The following is a 27610-nucleotide window of genomic DNA, read 5'->3' as shown; positions in this document are numbered from 1 at the left end:
TCATGTGGGCGCCCTCGCATGCTGCCGCATCAGGTCGGCACCGCACCATCGGGGACTCGAACCCAGGCTTCCTGCGTCACTTAACAGGGACCCAGCCTGTTGAGCTAAAGAGAGACCTCCCTGCAGCCCAGCTATCACAGGGAAGGGCGGTAACGTCACCACTCTGGTAAGCCGGCTCTTACACACTCCCTGGTGGCCATATGCGTTACACTCTCCCCCGCTTAAGTCACCGTCCTCAGCAAAGGGCTATCCTACCCCGCCTGACACCAATGTAACACTCCAGGGTTCCGTGGACACCCTTGCCGCTGCCGCATCAGGTCGCCCCCCCCTGCCGTCAGGGACTCGAACCCGGGCCTCCAGCGTCACTCAACAGGGACCCAGCCTGTTGAGCTAAAGAGAGATCTCCCTGCAGTACACCGGCTGCAGCCCCTGCTATCACAGGGAAGGGCGGTGACATCACCGCTCTGGTAAGCCGGCTCTTACACACTCAGTGGTGGCCGTATGCGTTACAATATTCATTTAAATACATTTCCAAATTGGATATTTATTGGTCCCCAAAATGAAATGTATTTTTATAGATTAAAAAGGACCATTTTACTATCATACTGTATGTACTATAGAAAAGTCTTGTAACACGAGAAAAAAATCCATTTAGTGCAATATAATACTTTCCGGACCTATGTCCTGGCATAATGAGTTTGGAAGCGAATACAATGTGGTTAATTAAAAAAGGTTACATAAATTATTCCCATGCTACTTTAATTATGATTCTGGGATTCTTCAGTAACACACTAATAAGAATTCATTACTGTATAATTAGAATACATATTACACAACAAATCTATTCTTTCACAGTGTATGCTAACTGTTAAATTAACTTTCTGACATCACCAGATTTGCCTTTTACCTGAATGAAAAATAACTCTTTAAAAGACTAAATTGCAGCGAACCATTTATTTCCATGAGACATAAGTCTTTGTGAAGTGTAGCTGTTGCATAATATAAACAAGAACACAGAGAAATGTGTGGATGGAAAAGAATGTGCTGTTTCCCTGCATAGTTTCAGCTCCAGTAAGTGATATAGCATTTAGAGTTCTGAAAGCACAATAAGTGTATCAATAATTCAAAATGTCTTTAATGGGCTCTATAGTCGGCATCTAGGATTGGGTACAAGAAAATTTCCCAGAAGACTTCCAAAACTGTCAGAGTAATTCTTTAAATTATACATTGTTTCATACATCTTGTGCTTGTAGCATTGAGAAGCAATGTTTTTTTAAAATCTGCAGCTTCTATTTTCAAATTGTAGAAAAAAATCGATGGTGTCTGGACTATTTAGCAAAGATCTACAACAAAAGCAAACAAAATAAGACAATGAATCTTTTCTTTTTATTTGGTCTAAAATGGACACAGTCTGCTACAAAAAACACTTCTCAAATCATAGCCATCCATCATGTCATCATTTATGTATTCATCAAGATTATTAGTCTGTGATGTATTGGAATGCAAGACGGGATACCTGCAGAGACCCAAAAATTCTAAAGCAGAGATTATACAAAATGTAATTTTCAGATAGAAATAGAGTAGACATTTAGTAGGAATCATGAAATGAATATACAAGGCTAATTAAATATTTTCAAAGAATTGATTCATTCTGTTATTTCAATTCCTCTGTTCAGGTACTGTACATAATTATATGTATTCATCTATGTCTTTAGCTTTTTGTGTTTTTCTCACATTGCCTAGACTGTTCTGTCATTTTTTAAATCAATTCTTTTTTATCATATATTTCTGAATATTTCTTCTTTTTCTCAGTAGTTTAAAAAGGCTTTAAATTCATTTAACCTTTAATAGAAGACTACTGAGCAATGACCACTTATTTCATCATCCATACTCATATGCTTCAGTAAACCTCACCAGCAGTTGCAACAAAGCTTTCAGAGTTCACCAAGTCAAATGAATTAATAAAAAAGATAAATTAAACAATTCAAAATGTACCTGTAGGGCATAACAAATAGGAAAAGAGAAGAAACTCTGAGGTCTCCCCACAGGAAAAAATAAAGTTTAATCAAGGAGGAATAGTGAGTGCTAAGATGGTTGTCTAAAAAGCATAAATAACAGACCAAAAACAAATTGAGAATTTACCTATCTTGAGAGTAATTTTATAATCTCCCCATTACACTGTACCTCATAAAATCTTATTTTCACTTTTTTAATATGCGTTTACATTTTGATTTTTGTATTTTTTCATTTTACTTTTTATTTAGAGTTTTAAGGTATGTTATTACACTAAGAATTAAGTGATATTAACCACTTTCTGATGATCTGTGATTTTTCTGCTGCCTTGACAAAGCATCTTGAGCTTCTGTGTAAAACACTAGGAATGCTACTAAAAGGGATTGCTCTAAAAAACAGTTTGTAACACAAATGTAAAGCTCATTCTGAAACTCCCTAATGATATACGTTGCAGCATGGTTCTTCTCAGTCTGGAACCCAAGACAATGGTTAGAAGTCACTGTCATTCATCCAAAAGATGACCAAAAAAAGACAAACCTGCAGGGTGAACATCCAGATTATACCTGATGACATCCTAACCAATCCACATCTGTGATTTCCTGAATTAATTGGTAGTGCAGAACCTATTTCTTAGGTTGGATAGCTGGCTTGTTGGCTTGCTCCTCTTCTGTCTCCATCTCCTCCCTGGAAATCTGACTTTCCAGACCAGATGATTGCAAGCTGTCTCTGAGTCAGAACTCAAAGCACCAGACCAAGAGAGTAACTCAGTAAAAAACAGAATTCTGTCAAAGACATTCTTAAGATATTCTCTCTGCAATAGATAAAGTCTTGTGTTTTGTGAGAAAAAAAAATATTTTTGCCTGGCCTATGATCACAAGCTCTGAGTAGTGACCAAAAGAATGAGAACAAAGGTACAAGCAGAGGAAATGAAGTTTTTCCATAGGGCTAACAAGCCTTATCTTGGAGTAGAGTTGTTTGTCTTCTAAATCAAGGTCTTACATACTATTTCTCTCAGCTGGCCTAGGAGCACCTGGGAGTCCCCAAAGAAGACTGGGAGCCTGTTGCTAGGGAAAAGGGAAGTTTGGCCAGCCCTGTTACCTGTTACCACCACAACCCTCATTGGGTGTAAGACGTTAGAAAATGAGAAAATGAGATCTCCTTGGAGAAATTGTCTGAACAGTGATTGGCAAAGCTATGGCCTCTCTCTCCATAGCACTGGGACATATCCAGCACAGAGCAAGCAACTGAAGAAATTAGACCACAGACAGCCCAGCCAATTCATTAAGAAACATTTGGGCAACAAATGTTTGGATATAAAACTTCTATATTCTTCTTATAATTCTCGAGAGTTAAATAGTTATTTCTAACACATTTAATAAAGTTAATAAAGAATAAATTCATGATAGTCCTTGAGAATATGAATGTCATTAACAATAACACATTATAGTCTAAATATTATTTACTCTGAACAATCAACCAGTAGTATCATAGCACATCAGTTCACAATTATATTCTATTATTCTTGTTGGTTTGCTGTTCATGTTTTGATGTTGTATTTTTTTAATTGTATTATGTATTTTTAGAATCCACGTGTGAGTCTATAAATTACTGTGTTTGATTCCTAACAGGCAGCAAAGCATTCTTTCAATTTGCTGTTTAAATTTCTAATTGTTTTAGTAACTTAAAAACCCTCACATCACTACAACTGTTTTCCAAGTTGTACTTACAAGTATCAATAACTGAAAATGAATAGAGTACCACATTAAGAAAAACTGTTTACAGTCATTAAAAAGAAATGCCATATTGTTATGGTCCTAATAAAATAGAATTAGTACAAATAAATAATGCTATGCCTGTTCAGCAATAATGCTTATTCATGAAAGGTTCTATCCAATACATTATTTTATACCAGGTTTGCATGTTTGATGATTACTGTAGGTACAATGGTCTGAATTCATACAGAAAATACACTGCTTCTGAAAAAGACATGTTCTACATACTTTCTCCAAAAAACAAAAGATTTAGTGAATTCTGATTTTTTCTACTCCTTGCAGGAAAAATGGGATTCTTAAACACTTTATAAAAATGTTCTAAAAACAACTGTAGATATTTTTAGTCTGCAATCAAACAGACTACAGATAATCATACAAAAATGTATGATGAAAAATGTAAAAGTCAGAAATAAGATTAGACATTCAACACATTTCAAGGACAAGAGAAGAAATCCGGATCCAGCTCAGAAAAAAAAACAAAAATGGCTCTCAAACTGTGTGACACAATCAATGTAAATTTCTCCTCATCAAAGGATCCCATCTCTGGTGAACTAAACCATAATGTTGGATATGTAATTTTTTATACATGTTAAGGGCCAAGCATTTTCAGTGAATTGCATCCTGAAGACCATTTGTTTTTAGATATGTTTTGTTTTATAATATAGTATATATATAGTATATAATATTAACATATACAGATGCAGCCATTCAAAATGGGTGGGGTATTTCGCGGTATACCCCGGTGGGCGTGTCGCATAAAAACGCAGTATCACGCGGTGCATCGCGTCATATGACGTCATGCCGGAAAGTATCCAGAATCACCTTGTAAAACCGCCAGCAGGAGCCAATAAAGCTTAACCTCTCATGTACAGCATTTGAGCTTTTAAATTTAAACTGTGTATTACAGCATGTTAATCATCAGTCATTAAAAAGTTGATATATTTTATGAAAGCAAGATTGCTCAGTTGGGCAAAAGTACACAGCCTACCTTTATCATAAATATTTAAATTATGCAGATATATTTTATGCATCAAAGCCTTTACCGAAGATATTACTAATAGTATTAATAATGAATGACTTTGGACAAGCTGTAAACTCAAAGTATTACGCTGGTCCACATTCTTTCTAACCGTCAATTTAAATGAAAATACTTTTAGTTTTTTCTTTGACAAACACCACAGCATGTCGTAGATCTAACTAATGAGGACAGGACATTAGCTAGCCAATACGATAAAGGAATTACTTTTTTTGCTAATTTCTTTAGCACATTTGTACAAGCACTTGGAATCTGTCCAAGCCCTACTTTGTCAGGCATTTTCTTTTACTGTAACGGACATAAAAACTCCCGTGCTTTTAACAGAGCGTTTCATAATTTCTAACTACGAAAATTATTTAAACTGCGACCAGAGCTCAAAATATCACAAGGATCCTCAAGAGCACATCAAAGACTGTATTAAAAGATACTTGTATCAGATACATGGCCTATACAGCCCTACACAGCCCTGTCGCAGTACACGAATATAATCATATCGTTATTAATTTCTTTAGATACGCGATTCCATATTATATTAGCAGAAAAGCTTCAAACTACCAATTTTTTTACACGCTTTTTCACATGTTAGTTAAAGACTTCGATGCTTAAAATGTTTAGGGAGAAATGGAATACCGGTGTGTATTTTTTCTTTAAAGTACTGATTCCTGGAATCTGACTTTCTGACACCCTTCTGAAGTGGTTCCATAATATCTGGTATACGGAAAAGAAAGCGTTGATAAAAAAGCCTGGATTCTCATGTATCTGATACAAGTATCTTTTAATACAGTCTTTGATGTGCTCTTGAGGATCCTTGTGATATTTTGAGCTCTGGTTGAATGATAAATGTCGCAGTTTAAATAATTTTCGTAGTTAGAAATTATGAAACGCTCTGTTAAAAGCAAGGGAGTTTTTATGTCCGTTACAGTAAAAGAAAATGCCTGACAAAGTAGGGCTTGGACAGATTCCAAGAGCATTTTTGCTATTTACGTTGCATTGTGCATTGTACTGCTGTAATACAGTTTTAAATAATTAAAAGTCTAAACAGTATCAGCTTTATTTATGGGTTGCAATTTAAAAAAAGTCAAAAACCGCACTCAAAATGCAATTTAGAGCTTTCTGGCAAGAGGAGACACCCAAATTGATAATGTAACATGCCACTGTTTGTGCATGAACAAGGTTATACTGCTATTTCCTTAGATACACGATTAAAAAAAAAAATTTTTTTTGAATTCCCGGCAGAACCGGGCATCCATAAGAATCAAGTAATAGGTTTATTTCATGCTGAAAAAAAGAAGAAAGAAAACACATTCCATAAGAATCAGCGGTTTTATATAGCGCCTTTAAAGGTGGCTTCTCAAAACGCTTTACAGGATAAAAACAACAATAACAACAACAACAATACTGTATTTCATTGCACTTTGACAGATCGTCCTTAAATCAATTGTTGACTCTTCTCTCTTCACTACTTGTTTGGAGTGACTGAGCTCTGCTCTGTACCACACAATGATCCCCCCAGAGTCTCTGCCCCGAGTGATTTGGGTTTTTTTGACAGAGGGCAAAAAACTCTCTCTCTCTCGCTCGCTAGCCCACCCCTCCCCCCCCCCCTCAGTTCAATTTTTCAATTCAAGGTGCTTTATTAGCATGACCGATGGGTACAATCAGTGTTGCCAAAGCAAATGAAAGTAATGATATTTACATTAAACAAAACAAAAAATAAAAGTAAAATAAAATCTACAGACATATTACAGACATTTACAACAAAGACATATTATAAAATATTGACATATACTGTAGGCGGCTGGAGCATTATTGGGAGACAGACTCACTGTTCCTCAGGCTGTGACAGGAGATCACATACTGGGCTGCCAGTTCAACTGAGTTCCCTCCTCCCTCTCCCAGTAGGATTAGGACCCGTTGTGATTCTGGCAGGTGTGGGAACTCTGGGATTAGATTTCTGAATTTCGGGAAGAATGTTTCTCTAACCCCAGAGTATCTGTCACAGTGCAGTAGGAAGTGCACCTCTGTCTCTATTTCTCCCCGCTGGCTGGCTCCCCGCTGGCTCTCTCTCTCTCTCTCTCGCTTGCCCTCCCCCCTGTGTATTGTCTGTTTTTTTTTGTGCTGTCCTTTGACAAAACAAGACTCGCCAGATAATGTGAATTGAAACCTGTTTTTCTAGCTTTTAAAGTCGTGCGATGTGTAAGCAGGAACACATCATTATATCTTACATATAAAAAATACATGATATAGCTCCCAAACAAACGCAAACGTGTTTTTAATAAAATGCTTTTATTCACTCATAATCTGACAATTTCAGGAAGACTAAGGAAGGACTAAGGGAATTGTCATCTGTTGTTGAAGTTCTGTGAGCTCGGTGACTTTGAGACCACTTGTTATCCTAAGTTGTTTGAATCGCCACAATTCAAATAGAGAAAAAAGAGCTGACTGACAAGATTTAAGATGTGGCTGTCAATGTTGGATTAAAAAAAAACACGTTGCCCGACGTTAGTTGCATTGCTTGAAAAATAATTTTATTTCGAGAGACTGGATAAGTAATTCAAGTGTTTTTTTAACTTCCTGAAAAACAAGTAATAATTTAACAATATGTGCAAATGTTTTATGATATGTCGCTGTTGTGAATGTCTGTGGAGTGTATCTTATTTCCCTGTCTGTACTGGCTGTGCTCTCTCGCTTGCCCTCCCCCACCTCTCTCTCTCAATTCAATTCAATTCAAGGTGCTTTATTAGCATGACAGATGGGTACAATCAGTGTTGGGTATTTACTTTGTAATCTGAGGTCCTTTTAACTGTTTTTGCATCTACTGTATTGCTTTGAGATGCCACTTTTAAAGGTGATATATACTGTAAAATCAAGGCTTTAACTTGCTTTAACTACGCAAGTCTGAGTTCTTGTGTCTGTCCTATCCGAACCTGAAAGTATTACAATATGTATCTTTATAGCAGGTGGTGTACAGCTTTTTAGTATAGATTACACTTTTCTAAAATGTATTTAAAAAATAAAAACGATTGCAATCTAATCTTTCCACGTTTGATCCCAAGATCCCAAGAAAAATAAATCTAAACGGGGAGAAAGCTATCCTGAAAGTTTATTAAGATACTTAGAAGACAAAGATATCAATTTATGTTGCATTTGTCTGATTGTGAATCAAAAAACACATATATTTAAACACGTGTTTGCGATTTAAATCAAAACGCGATTTAAATCAATATAAATGTTTATATCGTAACACATAGGTGACTATTCATTGTTATTAAAATGACTTAAATTCGATCATGTTATGATATTTAGAAATATAAATTTGTTTGGTGCGAGTGAAGTTTTATTTAATCTCTGACCCAGGGAAAAGTTTTATTTTTTCAAAGAAATGTTTGTTAAAAAAAAAAGTAATGGCTTCAGCTGGATTCGAACACCCACCGTGTGACATGGGAGTCAGGAACCTAACCCACAGTGCCACTGGCAAGGTCACGTGAGGAATGTTGAAAAAGCCCTACAGAAACATTATCAACAGACAATGTACAGCGTGTACTATTTTTGTGTTGCGGTGCATGAATATAATTATATCGTTATTAATTTCTTTAGATACGCGATTCCATATTCCCTTTTAATCAAATTCTAAAAGTATGCTTGTTGACTCTGGTATCACATTAGTTAAAGACTTTGATGCTTAAAATGTTTAGGGAGAAATGGAATACTGGTGTGTATTTTTTCTTTAAAGTACCGAGACCAGCCATATACTGTATGTTTATGTTCCAAAATTAATATCGTTTATGCCTTCACATGCGTTACAGTATGCTCCTATTCTTTTTATGCTCAGCTACTAAGATTTCCCTTCAGTGGTAAAATTCCATATAAATATTCAATACTAAAACGGGCACAGTAAAGACATTTAAATCCTTCTACAACCGACCAACGGACCACAAGTGCCCCTGTCGGTCAACCAATCACATACCGTGGTATTTTGCGTCAACGCGCTTCACGATGCGCGAGGCCGTAGCCAATTATCTCCAGTACGTGTCTGTGCCGCGCACTTTGAATGGCTGCATCTGTATATGATAAAAATATCATACTGTATATTATAATGAAATTCATCATATATACATATTCTTTTACTGGAGACACCACTGATAATTCTTGAATGCTTTGTTAAATATGGACGTGTGAGCAAGTTAAGAAACATTTTGACTTTACTGGTTCTTCATGTACTTTCCTGAGAGATTAGGAAAAAAATAAAATGCGAAATAAATATTGAACCTTATTTGTTCCCTATTTGTTAGTGAAAAAAATGTGTTCCAGGAAGTTCAAACATGTGCATTTTATTCTTTTTATCAAAAACATTTTTTATAGTATTGTATAGAAAACCAACATGCCCATCACATAATTTGTACAAGCATTTATTTCCTTAAATGGAATCAGTTGTGGATATGAGAGGATTATGAACATAACTATGTTGCTCTATTTAACGTTGAAAATTTAATGTATAAAAATTCATGGAAAATCCAACTTGGAAGCAAGATCAAGTGACCCAATACCATCACTTTCAGTCAGGTAAAGGTCTGCATAGACCTTTTCTATTATTTGAGCTTATCAATTTCCAAGCAACATTTTTGATATTGGATTTTGTTTGGTACATGTCTTCAATTCAGTAGTCTGGACAAATTGTAATAATGGCAAAACAAACCAATAAATAAATGATTTGCTTGACTGAACGAACAGTTTGAATATTGTCTTTTTACACATTGTTATATATTTTAAAAATATACAAAAAATTAAAAAGCTGTTCTATTACAGAATGAAGGCATTACTTTATGAATTATTATATGCACTTTACAACAAATATGTGGATTCAAATTTACGAAAACATTGCAATGATAATGAATGGTAGAGTGGTTCAAATCTACATTATGTAGAAACCAAGAGATTCGAGCCTGAGGTGTCCGTTCGCCAAGCCAAGCTTTATTGTATGCATACAAGGAACAATACAATGAGTATTATTGTTGTAGTTGTTCAAAGGGGATATGGCTCTCCACAGCTTAAACAGTATACACTTTTCTTTACACCCCCCTTTTCTGTTTTTGAGATACTTTCTCAAGAAAAACAAGGACTCAGAAAGCAATTAAAACATTCCTTCCTTATCAGGGAGTTTGCTACAGAAGATGGGAGTTTAGTAGAGAGAGAAGCATCTGTGGTAAAGCAAGCGTGAAAGTTAGAGCTTAGCATGTGAATTCAGCAGGAGTTCACATCTCCTACCACTATATAGGTACAGAGTAACATGCAGATTCTGCTAGATGACTCCATCAATTATAACCCAGAATCTTTTAAAGCTGAATGCTGTCTTTGTATAGAAGAACCCCATGTTTACTGGGTACCATCTGGCCACACTATATTGATTAAAGGACTCTGTTTCCTGCCTTTAAGGTACAGTATAGTATGTAACTGATTGTGTAAGTGTTATGAGTTGCATAAATTAAAAAAAATCTGAATGCATATCGAGAAGTTAAAAACACAAATAAGTTTGTTGATCAAAATAATTTTGATTTTAACTGTCTTGTTCTATATTGATGTAAACAATAATGAAGGATTAACTAGAATGACTAGATGTGAAGTTTAAAATTAGTGAGGGTGAAGCTTAATATAATAGAGCCACATTCTACCATAAGCCAAGGGTATACTAAGCTAAGAAGAACTGTTATCTTACATATTCTTTCAGGAAATAATATGTAGTTTTAAGAGTACATTTTAGGAAAATTGCTTATTTGGAAAGTCCAGGGAAAACAATTGTAAGTGAAATCCTCAAGAGATAATTGCAAAGGTTATTCACACTATAAAAGAATTAAAAGTATAAGGACTGGATTGATTCAGATAAATACACGTTAAAGTTGCTAAATAAATTGTTTTTATAGTAATGATAGTTAATCATAAAATTAAATACCATCCAGAGTGGTTCTTATCGCAGAACCTTGCACAAGCACAAGTTCTCAACTGCTCTACCTGTGAATGGGATGCCAGATAATCAACAGGCAAAGGAGAAAGGAATAACCAACCTGCATTTTAGAGGTTGTAAGAGTCCTGAACACACCCAAGCAAATAGACTCCTATTGAGAACAGGACTGTACTGTATAATCAGCAGGGTGTTTGGTGAGAATATGTTTACTTACAGTAGGTGTGGCTTGTACTCATCAAGTAGGTCAATATAGTGTGGCAGATTTTGAATTATGTGGGACATGAAAGAGTTTCCCTGAATATACTCACCATCATTCTAATACAGAACAAGTAATAGGTTTATTCCATGCTGAAAAGAGAAGAGAGAAAACACAACATGCTGCTACATTAACTTTGCTTACTGCCCTGTCTTTCTCATACCTGAAGAAAGCTCCACGTCCGAAACGTTGTGTTTTCTCTCTTCTCTTTTCAGCATGGAATAAACCTATTACTTGTTCCTTTGCAGACTATGCATGCTGAAGCAGCTACCCACCTGAACTACATCATTCTAATACAGAATATAAGGAAGTTCTTAAGAATAGGAGGCCATTTGTCCTATTTAGCTTGTTTGGTATTTGGTAGTCAAATTAATTAGTACTCCCATCTGTCACACACATCCAGTGTCAATTTCCACCTGGAATGCTGTCCCCTTAAACATTCCACAGTACAGACATTGGAGGCCAGGTTCAGGGCTCTAATCAAAACATGGTTAGGTACAGTATATGATAACTTTCTTGTGTAGTCTGTGGATACACTGTGATTCTGGGAAATGAAAGGAACCTGTGGCAAGGTGGCATAGTCATACACGAGAAAAGAAGAATTCTTTTTTTGAAGGGTCACCCCTACCCAATTATCTTTTCAACATTTTTGCTTAATTAGTGAAATACATTTGCACCACATTATTTTAAATGTATAATATCTTGAACAAATCATTTAACAGTTGTGTATTCATGAACATGTTAGAGACAATCTTAGAAATGGAAACTTTTGGAAAGGATGTACATGGACCAAATAGCTTTGGTATTCATAAGGGTTCACAAACGTTTTCTCACAACTGTACCTTTTGACAAGTGTTATGGCTACTTATTAATAACGTTTTTGGATATGTCGTTGATTGTCCATTTACAATCAATTGACATACCAGTTCTTCATATCATTTGCCATTTGAACTTGTGAACTTGATTCTTCTATTAAAATTATTTTTTTTCAGACTGAAGTAATGGCTGATGTTCGAACTCTTTGGCCATTTTGAGATCCATATGTTATGTAGTTTGATTATAGTTTTGTGAATGAGGTATTAAGTTTCTTACTTACCCATACTTTTGCTTTCTACCAGAGTGATATCTGAACAACACAGTATTTTTTCATCTTTATTTTATCTCCACTCTGTGATAGCTTTCAGTGCAATATCTATTATGAGGACCTTTGCAGGTTTATATTGTATGCCTTGAAGGGTGAGCAGTATTATTGCTTCTAACTTTGCATTTCACCTTAAAATCATAAGACAGCAGTTTTTATGTATGCAGGCAGGTTTTTCTAGCAGCTGATACAGATTGATGTGAATTGTTTATCATAAGAGCAAAGAGAAAAAATACTCACATTTGCACAAGATGGCTGAATCTTTTCTCTTGATCTAGGAAATCATACTGTACATAAATATAGTATGCATGTGAATGCTATGGTTGTTTCTTTTTTATGATTGTATGATTGTTTCAAGTGCAAATGGTCTAATTACCAATGATCACTTCTATGCTGATGATACTCAAATGATACGCAAATCTACATCCATAACAAACCTGACAGTGATGTGGCTGTCTCTATTCTCTCTAATTTAATCTCTGACATAAAAACATGGATGACTCAAAATTAATTAATCACCTAAACTCTAGTGTGAGTAATCACATTACTCCTATCCTTGAGTCACCTTCCCTAAGCTCCTTCAAATCTAGAATCTAAACCTTCTTCTTTAGAAGGGCCTTTACTTAACTGTTATTTAACCATCTGTCTTACCGTATTCAGTGTCTCCATCTACTATCTCCTCTCATTGTGTATTTTCATTGTGCATATCTTGTGTATTTTTTTATTATTATTGTTGTTGTTCTGTAAAATGCTTTGAGAAGCCACCTTTAAAGGTGCTATATAAAATAAAGTTTATTCTTATTATGCTGGGAAAACATTCAAAGTGAAAATTCTTCCACGAGAAGGGTACCTTTAAAGCGGAGACGACGGCACCAAAAATATTTGGTACTCTCTCTCTTTAAAGTCCTGTCCAAATACAAAGACAGTACGTACAGTTAAAATTCAAACTGAATTAAAAACTACACATACCACTTAACATGGCGGTGCTTGTGGTCATTGACATAAACCAAAGAAACAGAGCGAAATATCATTCACATAACTTTGGGGCTGATTTTCAGAAGCTTAACCTATCAGCAAGAGAAATTTACATGGTTGGCTATCTCAAACTGTCAGTTACATGACTCTGTATGTCACTCAAGCCACTTTTGTTTAACTTTTTAATTATAAAGATGACCCCCCCCCCCCCTTCCTGGGTGCCTGACTTGTTGACAACTTAAGCCATTCTGCGCTAAAAAAAAGAAGAAAGAAAACACAATGCTTCGGCCTTTGAGCCTTCTTCAAGTGTAAGAAAGACAAGGCAGTAAGCAAAGGTAATGTAGCGGAAGAACAAAGGCTGGGAGAGAGGAGGAGTGAGAGGCTGGAGCAGGGGACAGAAAGAGAGGCCAATCAAGAGGTGTGAAGTCAGAATAGGTGTAGAGAGGTGTGAAATGAAACCTTCAATGAATGGAGAAAATTTAGAAGAAAAGTAGTACAGATGCAGCCATTCAAAATGCGCGGGCGATACCGCATTATTTTGCGGTGCGCTTTACGCAGTCTACCGCGAGTTACCGGTAAATACCGCTAGTTACCGTAAATTCTCCTATAATACCGCAAGCAAAATAATAGTATCCGGAATTTCCACAAGGTGGAGCTAATAAAGCTCAACCTCTCATGTTTGAGCTGTCGCCATCAAAGTCTTTAACGAAGATATAACTAATAGTATTAATGAATGACCTTGGACAAGCTGTAAACTCAAAGTATTGCCCTGGTCCACATTCTTTTTTTCATTGACCGTCTTTGTAAAAGTAACACCACAGCATTTCGCAATCACGCATTTGTTTCCAATCATGCAAAGTACAGTAATTTTTGAGAATCGATTCACCATGCCTTTCACATGCTCATAAAAGAGATTGATTTAGGAACATAAACATATCACCGTATGCAAACTGTACTGTATACAGTATGTATATGTATATTTAATGTCTTAACTGTGCCCGTTTAAGTATTGAATATTTATATGGAATTTTACCACTGAAGGGAAATCTTAGTACCTGAGCATAAAAAGAATAGGAGCATACTGTAACACGTGTGAAGGCCATAAATGATATTAATTTTGGAACTTAATCATACAGTATATGGCTGGTCTCGGTACATTAAAGAAAACATACACATAGTATTCCATTTCTCCCTAAACATTTTAAGCATCGAAGTCTTTAACTAATGTCATACCGGAGTCAACAAGCATACTTTTAGAATTTGATTAAAAGGGAATATAATATGGAATCACGTATCTAAAGAAATTAATAACGATATAATTATATTCATGTTGCAAAAAAAGTGCAACGGACATAAAAACTCCCTTGCTTTTAACAGAGCGTTCCATAATTTCTAACTACGAAAATTATTTAAACTGTGACACTTATCATTCAACCAGAGCTCGAAATATCACAAGGATCCCCAAGAGCACAGCAAAGACTGTATTAAAAGAATCGCGTATCTAAAGAAATTAATAAGATATAATTATATTCGTGTACTGCGACAGGGCTGTGTAGGGCTGTTTCGCCTCTCTCTTCATGCGACTTCCCTTGTAGCCCACTGGTCTACGTGCCTGATTACCAACTCACAGGTTGTGTGTTCAAATCTAGCTGGCCCTGTGTCTTTTCTGTTAACAAACATTTCTTCGAAAAAATAGAATAGCAATATTATGGACAATCAATTGACTTTTATATTTCAAAATATCACAACATGATCGAATCTAAGTCATTTTTGATAACAATGAATAGTCACCTTCTTCCCTTCTGACAACGGTCCCTGCTTCTGCTTCCTGCTTCTATTGTGTGTGTGTTTGTGGGGGGGGATCCCTTCAGATCTCCCTTCAGATTTAAAAGGTTATTAATCATATCTTCGGTGTCGCATCTTACCAGTGCAGCTGATCTTTTGCTGCCTGGGTGGGTCAACTATCACAAAGCTTTAGAGAACCTAACATTTCTATTATCAACAAATTGTACATTTGTAATAGAGTACATTTTTATAGAGAAATGGAGGCTGGACAGTATGCGTTACAATATAAACATTTATATTGATTTAAATCGCGTTTTGATTTAAATCGCAAACGCGTGTTTAATTATATGTGTTTTTTTAAATCATAATCAGATAAATGCAACATAAATCGATACAGTATCTTTGTCTTCTAAGTATCTTAATAAACTTTCAGCATAGCTTTCTCCCCGTTTAGATTTATTTTTCTTGGGATTTTGGGATCAAACGTGGAAGGATTAGATTGTAATCGTTTTTATTTTTCAAATACGTTTTAGAAAAGTGTAATCTATACCTGCCCAGACTGTACGCCCGTTTCACTGTGGGACAGCCCCACTGGTCAGCGGCCTTCCTAAACCCCGACCTGACCACTTTCACTCCCGTCCTGCTCTTCCCCGCGCACCCCAGCCGGGCGCTCTTCGGCCTCTGCCCGGGACAAATGTATATTTAGATATTTACACCCAGCGCGGCACCGAGGGAGCGTCTGCATTTATAACTTAGTTTTTAAAATTAGTCAAGCAATATGAAGCATCTCCTTTTACTTTTAAGTCCCTTAAATACATTGAGCACAGCTTTCTCACCACTTAGATTACTTTTTGATACCATCCTTACACAAAGCAGAAACTTCTTGTATTTTCCGATGACATACAGTACAAGTGGAAAGATTACAGATTTTAATCGTCTTTAATTTTGTTACGTTATACGTTTTAGGAACGTTTCATCTATACAAACACCACAAAACTATTCTCGATTGTATTTCTGAATGTTATGTTACACCTACAGTAGTTCACTGCTTTAAATACATCGAATTAAGAAAGTAAGGTGTAGCACTTTAGATCTTTTTTTCTGAACCAGGGAAAATCTGATCATGTTTCTCTATAACAATAATAAAAAACTTTATTTTACATATCACCTTTAAAAGTGGTATCTCAAAGCAATACAGTAGATGTAAACCACATATTACAAAGTAAATACCCAGACAAACACAAACGCATTTTAATAAAATGCTTTTATTCATTCAGCAGAGAGAGAGAGAGACATCCAGCAGAGAGAGACACACACACAGGTTTTCATTGACAAAAAGTAATTGGTTTTTTTACATTCCTCTTGTCTAACAGGAATGTTTTGTTTGTGGACAGACTGTCCACAAACGTGAGACTCTCTTTCTCAGACTCACATTCCCGAATGTCCCCCACCCCGGTCAACAATCCTAGGAAGAACACGAAACAGCCTGTTAATAAAATTGTTACAATTTTGTTCGGTCAGTTCTTCCTCCCAGAATTTATAGATCGCATCGATCAGTTCCTGCTTTGTGACGGGCTTAACAGTTTTCCGAAAGTAGTCTTTCAGTGAATGCCAAACCATCTCTATCGGATTTAGATCTGGGGATTCGGCTGGAGTTTTCACCCATTTCACTCCTTCTGCTACAAGCCTCGCCCTTGCTGCTGTGTGTTTCAGATCGTTGTCTTGAAAGAGACGGTGCCTTGATCCAAAGTGCTCCCTGATATATGGGGCGGCATGCTGTGTGACCACGACTTCCTCGAAGAATTCACGTTCCATAATTCCTTCGAAAATAAGAAGTGGTCCCGGGCCTCTTCTAGATATACCCCCCCAGACGTGAACCTTCAGTGGATGTTTGGGCTTTGGCTTGTCCACATATCTCCCCTTTTTGCAAAATTAAATTGTTGAAAACTGTTCCAGAGCCACTGTTGTTTCGTCAGTGAAAAGTACATCCTGAAATGCCTCCCCCTGTTCAATCCATTGGAGCGCTTGTTTGAGTCTTTCCTCTTTGTTTTTTAGCCTTATCATGGGGTATGTGTTGGTTTTTTTGTATCTCCATCCAAGCCTCCTGCGCACTCTTCTTATCAATGTCGGACTAACGGTCGCACCGAGGTCAGCCCATAGCCATCTTTGGACTTGCATCGCCGGTAGCTCATCATTTTCATCAGTCAGTTTGTCGATAGCTCGCACAATAGGACTTGAAAAAAAAGAGATCAACAGTTAGTTTTAAAAATAATGTGCGTAGTTGTATTTACATGCAAGAAAAGTATTTTTAGAAAGTTATTTACCTTTGAATCATCCTCGGTTTAGATTTTCTTTGCCTCCTCTCCCCTTTATAATGTCGTCTCACTGTGCTTTCAGAAACGAAGATGTCCATCGAAGCCAAATGCTGTACAATGTCCCGTGTTGACTTCCCGTTTCTTTTCATCTTCATTATTTGGTGTGAGAGAGTCTTCGTGATTTTGGCCATTGTCCGTCTCCTTACCAAAGCGATACAGTGGTGCAGCTTGAATTCTGTACCTATATACTGTATGGTATGGTACAGATAAAACTTACACCATACCGATGAGCTAATACCAGGACACCAGGAAATGTGTCTGATGCATTAGCAAGTTAAAACAATTGCGTCGAAAACCTGGGCGTAACAGCTGTCCCTTTTTCTGATCACTCGCTCTCTGGATACACGTCTCACCTGTCCTGTTCTTTGTTTTCCTTTTTTGCTGATTATGCCTGCTGTGATCCACTCCTACCCTCACACCTAAAGAAGACTATTTTAAATTTCTTGGCGCGGTTCATTGTGCAATTAACCCTTGTATGTGCTGTCCTTCTGGTGATATCACATAAAGGTTATACTGCTATTTAATTGGATACGCAATTAAAAAAAAATAAAAAAAATGTTGAATCCCCAGCGGAACACATTCCATAAGAATCAGCGCTTTTATATATCGCCTTTAAAGGTGGCTTCTCAAAACGTTTTACAGGATAGAAACAACAATAACAGCAACAACAACAATATTGTATTTCATTGCACTTTGAAAACCAAGTAATAACTCAGCTATATGTGCAAACGTTTTATGATATGTCGCTGTTGTGAATGTCTGTGGAGTGTATCTTATTTGCCTGTCTGTCCTGGCTCTCTCGCTCGCCCTCCCCCCCTCTCTCCCTCAATTCAATTCAATTCAAGGTGCTTTATTAGCATGACAGATGGGTACAATCAGTGCTGGGTATTTACTTTGTTTTGAGATTCCACTTTTAAAGGTGATATATAAATTCAAGGCTTTAACTTGCTTTAACTCCGCAAGTCTGAGTTCTCGTGTCTGTCCTATCCGAACCTGAAAGTATTACAATATGTATCTTTATAGCAGGTGGTGTACAACTTTTTAGCATAGATTACACTTTTATAAAATGTATTTAAAAAATAAAAACGATTACAATCTAATCTTTCCACGTTTGATCCCAAGATCCCAAGAAAAATAAATCTAAACGGGGAGAAAGTTATGCTGAAAGTTTATTAAGATACTTACAGATGCAACCATTCAAAGTGCGCGGTACAGACACGTACCGGAGGTAATTGGCTACGGCGTCGCGCATTTTGACGTAAGATGACGCGGGGTACTGCGGTACGTGATTGGTTGACCGACAGGGGCACTCGTGGTCCGTTGGTCTGTCTTGGAAAGATTTACTGTAAACGTCTTTACTGTGCCCGTTGTAGTATTGAATATTCATATGGAATTTTACCACTGAAGGGAAATCTTAGTAGCTGAGCATAAAAAGAATAGGAGCATACTGCAAAGTGTGTGAAGGCCATAAACGATATTAATTTTGGAACATAAACATACAGTATATGGCTGGTCTCGGTACTTTAAAGAAAACATACACGAAACATGGTTTCATTATGACCAGAATCGGTCTTGAGATATTTTTAACTTGATTTACAGTATTTGAGAGGTATGTCTTGACACCGATACTACGTAAATACTGCTCACGTATATGTTTCTAGGTTTATATTATGCATTTCATACGGTCAAATTACTTTTGAGCAACTGATAAGAAGCGCGAAACGGTATGCCCAGGGCGTTTTAGTTTCGTTTTGTGCGGGGACTCTGCTTTAACTATATCGCTATATCGGATTGATTAGAGATATCAAGTACATACAAGTCATTTTTTAAATGTTGTAGTTCGTCTTGTAAAAATGTTACGAGTACACCATCTGTCAACAATTACACAGGTTCTGTTTCCATATTGCGGATTTTGGTTACGTAATATTATTTTCTAATTTCACGTTGTGAATATATGATTTTGGCAAACAGAGCTGCAAAGAAGTACATTATGGGTTGTTGTTTTTTTTTGCAGTTTTATCTAGAACAAGCGATGCTTAAACCTTTGTCTGATTCTTGTGAAACTATCCACACAACGGTTACCTAGGAGTTGACTTCAGTGATGTCACTGATGGGATGTTTCTAAAAATCCATCCACTGTAAAACGTCTTCTCCAGTTGTCCTGCATATGTATTCGCTAATGAAGCTGTGTGTTCTGAGCCTGGTTCTCTACATTTCTGTATGAACCAGCTTAGAGGGCTAAAGACAGCTTGTGTTTAAATTGAGTGTAAGGTAATTTATGCTTCTAAAGTCATGGTCAGTATTTATTATTGTACTGTGCTGTAAACTTGTTCTGTGCCTAATTACATTATTTTATAGCTTTATCAAATCTGTACATTGTCTGTCGATAATGTTTCTGTAGTGCTTTTTCAGCACTCAGCATGTGACCGCACCGGTGGCGCTGTGGGTTAGGTTCCTGACTCCCATGTCACATGGTCTGTGATCGAATCCCATGGAAATATGACTTTATTTTTTAACAAACATTTCTTTGAAAAAATGAAATGTTTCCCTTGGTCAGAGATTAAATAAAACCTCACTCGCACCAAACAAATTTATATTTCTAAATATCACAACATGATCGAATTTAAGTCTTTTTAATAACAATGAATAGTCACCTATGCGTTACAAAATAAACATTTATATTGATTTGAATCTCGTTTTGATTTAAATTGTAAACGCGCGTTTAAATATATGTGTTTAAAGGCGATATACTGTATAAAAGCGCTGATTCTTATGGAATGTGTTCCGCCGGGGATTCAAAACATTTATTTTTTTTTATCGCGTATCTAAGGAAAATTGCAGTATAACTTTGTTCATGCACAAACAGTGGCATGTTACATTATTAATTTGGGTGTCTCCTCTTGCCAGAAAGCTCTAAATTGCATTTTGAGTGCGGTTTTTGACTTTTTCTAAATTGCAACCCATAAATAAAGCTGATACAGTTTAGACTTACTAAACTGTATTACAGCAGCACATTGGACAATGCAACGTAAATTGCAAAAATGCACTTGGAATCTGTCCAAGCCCTACTACGAAAATTATTTAAACTGCGACACTTATCATTCATCTTTAAATAAACTTTATTTTATATAGCGTTTTAAGCGAATAGGTAATTAGATTGCTCATAAACCTAATCGCTTTTTCTACATAAACACAGCGTGATTGCTCTCTGAAAATGCTTTTTCTTTATATTTAGGCTCAGATTTCAACTATAGATCATATTATTACAAACTTTCTTGGAATAATGTCTTTTATGTAAACCATGTTTGCTATTAATTCATTTAGGGCTAGAATACGTTCATTGTCTTCCAATCGAGTCGAGTTGACATTGGAAGCTTTCCACGCCCGGACTGTTACACCAACGCATTAGCATGTTAAAGCGATTTCATTGAGGAGCCTAGCTTTTTAACTAGTAAGTACTGTACTTCCTACTTTGAAAATACCTGTGAAACCGGTTTAATTCGTCACAGCCAGCACTCCCGCAGAGAGGGGGGTTGTACTCGTTAATGTCTGATGACATACAAGTGGAAAGATTACAGATTTTAATCGTCTTTTTTCTGAACCAGGGAAAATCTGATCATATTTCTCTATAACAATAATAAAAAAAAATATTTTACATTATTTTACATATCCCGCTTACACATCGCACGACTTTAATAAATCTATTCTTTATTAATACTAAATAAATAATACTAAAAATACTACAGCAAAGAGGTCACTTGATTTTTGGAATAATTCCAAATAGCACAATGATCCACTGGCATCCCTGAAGTCTGTTTAGTCCATAATCTTCCAAATACAATCACTAAGCAATTATAAGAATTATACCATCTTATTTCTTTGTGATGTCCTGTAAAAACTAAACCTATTTTTATAAGGCTTTTACTCAAAAGATTTCCAAACACACAAAGCATTTGTGAAGTACTATAGTATTTCTAAAGGTTACTGGTACAACATCAATCATTAAAGCTTAACAATAAAGTTTAGATTGCTGACTATGGACTAACTACATTAACTAACTGCAATGCAACAGTATACATTGTACAAGTAAGAATATCTGGTTGAATTCTTGCATTTGTAGCCAATTTAATGCGAGAGATTTTAAGTTTTAACAGAACAAAACTACGAATATGAAAACAGCCATAACAACAAAAATTACTGTGCAAATATCAAAAGGCTACTTCAGTAATGAAATAATAATCACAGTAGAAACCAGACACTGTTTACACCATATTGTTAAGAAAGACTCAAGACAGAAATGTTTATGTACAGCTGGAAAAAACAACTTCTAAAACAACAGTGAAGGCTGCAACATTACGCCCATGCTTTTCCACACTTGTAAGGATAACCTTAAAACTTAGGCTGTTGAGTCCAATCAATTAAAGCTGGAGTTCTGCAGGTTGTACAGGCTTAAAAGGTAGATCGGTAGTTTATCTGCAATATAGTCCAGTACTTTAGGTGTTTCTTGGTTTAATTTTCCTGCTTATTAATGCTTACTTTCCTACATTTCCAATGCAGTTCACTATCATTATACACAAAAGCCAAACCATAAACTATGAAGCTAGCAGACTTCAAGAAAACACCTGTTGGTGTTAAATGGTGAGGTTTTATTATAATCTAAGGTATGAAAACAAACTAGCTACATTTTTAACACACTTTATAATACGCCACTTTTTTGTTGTATCCCAAGTGATTTGAAGCATTTCTGTTTTAATTGAACTTCTAGAGTTATTTCTCCAATGTTTAGGAGGATATCGCCATAATAAGGGCATGCTTGTCATATGCTAAAAGGATAGCTTATAACAGGAAATGCAAAGTCTGTTTTTTTTAAAAAGCTCCTTTAAAGCCTGTGCCCCAGAAGGTCCATTTATGTTGAGCTGTGAAAGTGCTTTACAGTAAAAACCTTGTGTAAATGGTTAAAAGCAATGATCCAGGGACCAAAGGTGATTCAGGAGCCTAGAACCAATATTTGTGTGCTCGGTGCAGTCAGATGTTGAAATTTGTTCCACGTTTTTGAAAAAGTCCCACTGTATGCTGTTCCTTTTATTTACAATAAGAATCTAGGAACCTTTAGGAGACATCAACTGCAAAGTGACATGACTGAGAGCCTCTTGAGTCCTGCAGATACAGGGTACCTCATAATTTTAATGAAATCAAATGTGTACTGTACGTGTAAAACTGAAGCTGTCCTAACAACCATCCCCTTTTCTGCAGAGCATGTTTAATTGTACTGTTTCAGCACATCAGTTTTTTTCCCGCAACAACTTTCCAGAGGAGCTATAAATATTTTAAATAAATACACAGTATTTATTTAAATAAAATACACACAGTATTGCTCATAAGGTCTGCTATTTGAGGTCCAGTTATTTAGATGCATACATCTTATTTTATCTCAGCTTTTCAGCTGAGATACACAGATCATACATAAACAACGCAGTAAAAAAATGTCTCATCAAGTATTTAATCATTAGGTATAACAGTTTCCCTTTAGGCCTCTGAAAACACCACCTTCTACCTTGTGAATACCAGTACCTCCTAATTGTCTAAAGGCTTTATTTCTTAAGAGCATGACATTAAAAACTGCTCAACTTTACAGCTGCATGTTTGCTTGCAGCATTCCAATACCTCTCAAGCAGTGAAAACAAATAACCTGCTGCAAAGCTGCTTATTATGGAGAAAAAAATCTCAGTTACATTCCCAGATCATAATCATTAGCTTTCCCAGCTGCAAATAACTACAGGTGCAAAGAGACAATGTTCAGACACTCAAAACAACCTTTTCTGAACCTGATCAGATTTTCCCTGGTTCAGAAAAAAGATGATTAAAATCTGTAATCTTTCCACTTGTATGTCATCGGACATTAACGAGTACAACCCCCTCTCTGCCGGAGTGCTGGCTGTGACGAATTAAACCGGTTTCACAGGTATTTTCAAAGTAGGAAGTACAGTACTTACTAGTTAAGAAAGCTAGGCTCCTCAATGAAATCGCTTTAACATGCTAATGCATTGGTGTAACAGTCCGGGCATGGCAAGCTTCCAATGTCAACTCAACTCGATTGGAAGACAATGAACGTATTCTAGCCCTAAATGAATTAATAGCAAACGTGGTTTACATAAAAGACATTATTCCAAGAAAGTTTATAATAATACGATCTATAGTTGAAATCTGAGCCTAAATATAAAGAAAAGGCATTTTCAGAGAGCAATCACGCTGTGTTTATGTAGAAAAAGCGATTAGGTTTATGAGCAATCTAATTATCTATTCGCTAAAAACACTATATAAAATAAAGTTTATTTAAAGATGAATGATAAGTGTCGCAGTTTAAATAATTTTCGTAGTAGGGCTTGGACAGATTCCAAGTGCATTTTTGCAATTTACGTTGCATTGTCCAATGTGCTGCTGTAATACAGTTTAGAATACAGTAAGTCTAAACTGTATCAGCTTTATTTATGGGTTGCAATTTAGAAAAAGTCAAAAACCGCACTCAAAATGCAATTTAGAGCTTTCTGGCAAGAGGAGACACCCAAATTAATAATGTAACATGCCACTGTTTGTGCATGAACAAAGTTATACTGCAATTTTCCTTAGATACGCGATTAAAAAAAATAAATGTTTTGAATCCCCGGCGGAACACATTCCATAAGAATCAGCGCTTTTATACAGTATATCGCCTTTAAACACATATATTTAAACGCGCGTTTACGATTTAAATCAAAACACGATTCAAATCAATATAAATGTTTATTTTGTAACGCATAGGTGACTATTCATTGTTATTAAAAAAACTTAAATTCGATCATGTTGTGATATTTAGAAATATAAATTTGTTTGGTGCGAGTGAGGTTTTATTTAATCTCTGACCAAGGGAAACATTTCATTTTTTCAAAGAAATGTTTGTTAAAGAAAAAAGTCATGGTTCCAGTGGGATTCAATCACAGAGCGTGTGACGTGGGAGTCAGGAACCTAACCCACAGCGCCACCGGCAAGGTCACATGCAGAGTGCTGAAAAAGCACTACAGAAATATTATCAACAGACAATGTACAGCGTGTACTATTCTTGTGTTGCGGTACATGAATATAATTATATCGTTATTAATTTCTTTAGATACGCGATTCCATATTATATTCCCTTTTAATCAAATTCTAAAAGTATGCTTGTTGACTCCGGTATGACATTAGTTAAAGACTTCGATGCTTAAAATGTTTAGGGAGAAATGGAATACTGGTGTGTATTTTTTCTTTAAGGTACCAAGACCAGCCATATACTGTATGTTTATGTTCCAAAATTAATATTGTTTATGGCCTTCACACGCGTTACAGTATGCTCCTATTCTTTTTATGCTCAGCTACTAAGATTTCCCTTCAGTGGTAAAATTTCATATAAATATTCAATACTATAACGGGCACAGTAAAGACGTTTACTGTAAATCTTTCTACGACAGACCAACAGACCACGAGTGCCCCTGTCGGTCAACCAATCACGTACCGCGGTACCGCGCGTCATCGTGCGTCACAATGCGCGACGCCGTAGCCAATTACCTCCGGTACGTGTCTGTACCGCACACTTTGAATGGCTGCATCTGTATGTCATTAAGAGAAGGGGAATGTGTGATCCTAGCTGCAGGATAATTTTGGTTTATTTAGTCTTTCTGATATGTGAGTTCGGAAAACTGTCTTTGAGAACACAGACGGAGAGATTAGAGTGGTCATGGATGTCAGAGGTGAAATGAGAAACAATGGGCTTGGAGAGATCTTTAATCTTCACAGCCCTAACATGTTCTCTGAAGTGGTCTCTGAGTCTCCTTCCTATTTCTCCAATGTAGATGGCTGGGCACTTACTGCAAGAGATACAGTAAATAAAGTTGCTGGAGGTTCAAGATGCCATCTGGGTGATCCGGAATTGTCCTGAGGGGCCTTGAATGAGTGTGGTGTTAGATGTGTACTTGCAGGTGATACAGCAAGCTCTGTTACAAGGGAAAGTGCCTGGTGTGGATGGTTGCTTAGGGCGGTCAAGGGAGCTGTGAACAAGAAGGTTGCACAGATTAGGTGGTCGGTGATATGAGACGATGAGGCGGTCAGAAAAGAGGACCCAATGGAGGCATCATCCTTTACGATGGAAAAGTTGTCGTTAATAGTCCTGGAGATAGGAAGTGTGTTGGGGTGGTAGGGAAGCACCAACGGAATGCGGACCTAAAAAAAACGGTGGGAGTTCCTGATTGAGTTGATGGTCCAAGGGATGTTTTTGGATAACACTGTTGGGGTATCCTCTGTTGATGAAAAAGGAGTACATTTTGAGGGCTTGGTTCTGGAAGTCGATGTCATTGCTGCATAAACGTCGTAGCTGAAGGAACGTTTTTAGTGAGAGAGTTTTTAGTGTGTTTGGGGTGAAATGAGCTATACAGGAGATAGCTGTGTGAATCTGTGGGTTTGTAATAAACCAAACTGGAGAGTTGGGGGTAGTTGATGGAGAAGTTGATGTCTAGAAACGGAAGAGTACTGGAAGATATGTTAACCATATATTTGAGGGACGGGTGGAGGTTGGTGAAATGATGCAGAAAGCACTCAAGCTGGTCGTTGGAGCATTTGGCGGCACCGACGCAGTCATCAACATATCGCTTGTAGAGGTCAGGGACATAGCCAGTGTAGGAAGCGAAGAAGCATTCTTCTACCCAGCTGACAAAAATATTGGCATAGCTGGGTCCCATTCTGGTGCCCATGGCAACTCCACTCATCTGTTGGTATAAAATGTTATTAAATGAGAATGCATTCAGTGTGAGGACCAATTCTGCAAGGCGGACCAGGGTGTGGGTGGGTGGATCAAACACTGTGCGTTTGTCCAGCGTGTGCTTGAGGGCTGTAAGGCCGTCATTATGGGGAATGACGGTGTAAAGAGATGTGATGTCCATGGTAAAAATGTAGCTTTTGGGGCCCTGAAATTGGAAATCATTAAAAAGTTGGAGTGCATGGTTGGTGTCCTTGATGTATGAGGGAAGACCTTCAACCAGCAGTCTCATGAGGCTGTCGAGACAGGCCAAGATGTAAGTAGTTGGACAGTTGCATGCTGATACAATGGGGCGTCCAGGGGTGTCCGGTTTGTGGATATTGGGGAGGAGGTAAAATTGAGATACCTGGGGATGTTCAATGATGAGCCAGTTTGCCTCCTGGGGGAGCTCCTTACTACTGATAAGAAGGGAGATGGTGGATACCACTTCCTTTTGGTAGTCAGTGGTAGGGTCCTGTTGGAGAGGGAGGTAGGCAGAAGTGTCAGTTAGTTGTCTAGAGGCTTCAATGATATATAGGTCCTTACACCGCACCACAACAGCGCCTCCTGTGTCCGCTGGTTTGATGACAATATCATCTCTGTTGTAGAGAGACTGGAGCGCCTGAATTTTTCCTTTGGTGAGTTTGGACCTGTGTTTACTGGGTATGGAGAGTGTCTTGGAGCTTAATTGGTGGATTGGTTAATGAAATAATCGACTGGTGGAAAACGGCCAGAGGGGGGGAGTCCAACAGTTCTGTTTGGGATTAATGTTGTTAATGACATCAATAACTGGATTGTTGTCAGCTGCCTCTGAAGAGGAATCGTCAGCAAAATGTGCTCTGAGACAGATCCTGCGGTAAAAGCGGTAAAGGTCGACATTGGTCTGGGGGATGTCCAGCTTCCTGGGAACTGGTACAAAACTGAGCCCTTTGCTGAGGAGGGATCGCTCATCCTGTGAAAGGGAAAGGTCAGAAGGTATAGTGACAACAAGGTTAGGATTGATGACGGTGTTTGGGGTGTTGATGGTTTTCTTCTGTATAAGATGAATGAGTTTTTTGTCCTTCTCTGTAGTGAGAAACTGGTAGAGTTTAGAGTTGAGAGATCTAATGAGGTTAGTTATAAAGGGAAGATGATGTGGAGCTGTCTGCCGTAAAAATTCCTTAGCCTCTTTGATGTTGTTATCAGAAAGGATAATCTGTTTTTTAAGGGAGAAAATGGTAGAAAACTTAAGTTTCCTAGAAAATTGTTTTAGAAGTCTCTGAGTGTTACTCTGGGTATCAGAGTCAAAAGAAAAGGTATTAAATTTCTGGCGAAATCCTTTAGGGATGATATTATGTCGATGACATGTGTAAAGGAATAGAAGGTGGTTAGAAAGCCTGGTCTTGGAACAGATAGCTGTAAAGAGACGGAATGCTGGTTTAGTGAGAGAAGTGGGCAAGTGGCCCAGGGAGGAAGAAAAGGTATGACGAAGAGATCTAGAAAAAGATTTGGAGGAAGGCAT

At 37.0% G+C, this 27610-nt stretch overlaps 1 pseudogene; it reads right to left on the bottom strand.

Moving 5' to 3' along the window:
- On the bottom strand, nucleotides 1–27610 carry LOC148837822 (uncharacterized; annotated as a pseudogene).

This window comes from Atractosteus spatula, chromosome 3 (genome assembly GCF_055471065.1).
Source record: "Atractosteus spatula isolate fAtrSpa1 chromosome 3, fAtrSpa1.hap1, whole genome shotgun sequence".
Taxonomy (NCBI): Eukaryota; Metazoa; Chordata; class Actinopteri; order Semionotiformes; family Lepisosteidae; genus Atractosteus; species Atractosteus spatula.
This window is presented reverse-complemented; position numbering and strand designations above follow the sequence as displayed.